This window comes from Sinocyclocheilus anshuiensis, unplaced genomic scaffold (genome assembly GCF_001515605.1).
Source record: "Sinocyclocheilus anshuiensis isolate Anshui unplaced genomic scaffold, SAMN03320099.WGS_v1.1 scaffold152, whole genome shotgun sequence".
NCBI classification, from domain to species: Eukaryota; Metazoa; Chordata; class Actinopteri; order Cypriniformes; family Cyprinidae; genus Sinocyclocheilus; species Sinocyclocheilus anshuiensis.
The window spans coordinates 2,565,734-2,567,642 of NW_015555781.1; positions in this window are offsets into that span (position 1 = coordinate 2,565,734).

Consider the following 1,909-nt stretch of genomic DNA (forward strand, 5'->3'; position numbering starts at 1 on the left):
GCGGATGAATAAATGATTTTTTTTTTTTTTTGGTGAACTCTCCATTGAACCCTCAGGCTCTTGAAGAACCAATCAGAAATGTCACTTGTACATTTTAAACAGAAATAGATAAATATCCTCTGGAATCTATTCAGAGAGGCTATCTTTCTTCCAGCAGAGGAGAACATTTATTGCCATGACGATAAGTCATTTATCATGACAAAAAAAAAAAAAAAGAAGATAAATTTGCACAGATATTTGGTAGGGGCATTGATCTGTATCTGACAGGGGGCTGAGGTACTTCACAGAAGGAGCATGACTTCTTAAGCCAGGCCATTATCTCATCTCTCTGATATCCAGCACTTCGACCCCCCAGCATGGTGACAACAAACCCCATGGCCACACTTGCACTACAGGGTTGACGTCTCCTTTTCATCTGATTGCACGGTCCTTGTGGTTCTGCCTTAGATAAGAGGAAGAAATAATTTATTGGACGCCAGTGAAGAAAGGTAGCCCAGTTTGCTCCGAGTCAAAGCCCTGCTCATTGAGATATAACCATGAACGTGGCCAGCAGGGGATGGGCTGTGACAGGCTTGAGGAAACGTGGGATTTGAGTGATCTTGAGGCCACACAAAGCACAGAAGTGACCCATTTTCAGCATATGAGACGGGCCATTCTCAGACAAACAGTTTACACTAACTATTTATTGACAGGAAACAGGACCTGGATCTGAAAGGCATGAAATCAACAGGCCCTGCTGTTGCTGGCTTTGCCTCAACACTGTTTGCCACGCAGACAGGGCTCTGAAATAAACAGATGCAGAGGCATTTATGCCGAGCGACTCACCATATGCATCACCGCTTATCAGAAACACGAAAACAACGCGCACCTTCAGACGGGTGCAGCGACTAACACGCAATAATCATGTTGGCTGTCTAAAAACCATCACGGGCCTCTTTGATTATGAAAAATCTCTCAAGCTGATGAATCACATGGATCACGGCGGTGAGGTGATAAATAACTGAGACATCATGTGAGTCAACAGCCTTATCAAACATCCTCTCGGCTTTGACAATTACAACAAACACTGAGAGCTTCATTTACAAGAATACATGGTTTTAAAAAAATGTGTTAACATCGAAGAGATGACAGGTCTGCTTCTTTGGTATGACAGAGTTGGCGCTGATTATTTGTATTGCATTAATAGAACATAATCTGCATTCATGAAACTGACTGTTTCCTGCTGTGATGACAAAGGCATTTTCTTAGCTATCTGTTTCTCCTTTTGTTTTAGAGTCGTGTTTAAGGTTCCCTGTTTGGGTTATAATTGCCTCTTTTTTATTGACGTAGACTTCTTTCAGCGCTGTTCCAATTGTTTGTATGTCAAGATTTTTGTATGGGTATATATTTCTTTTTACATAATCTTTTGTACATGTATAGTCTTTGTACTTTGTATATTTTGGAGTATATTAGGTTTTAAATATTGTTTCGTATATTTCGGCCATTCACCCTTCAGTTTAACTGATTAGTTTTAACCAAATTATTTTTTTTTTTATATATATATATATATATATATATATATTATTATTATTTATTTTTTATTTTTTTGCAGTGATGCCGTAGAAGAACCATTTTGGGTTCTCAAAAGAACCATTCAGTGAACAGTTCTTTAAAGATCCATTTTTCTTAGTGTGAAGAACATTTTAGTAATCTGAAGAAACTTTCGTCCAGTGGAAAGTTTCCATGGTTGTTAAAGGTTCTTCATGGAACCAAAGATGCCAACAAAGAGCCTTTATTTTTAAAGGTCCCATGGCATGAAAATGTCACTTTATGAGGTTTTTTTAACATTAATATGAGTTCCCCTAGCCTGCCTATGGTCCCCCAGTGGCTAGAAATGGCGATAGGTGTAAACCGAGCCCTGGGTATCCTG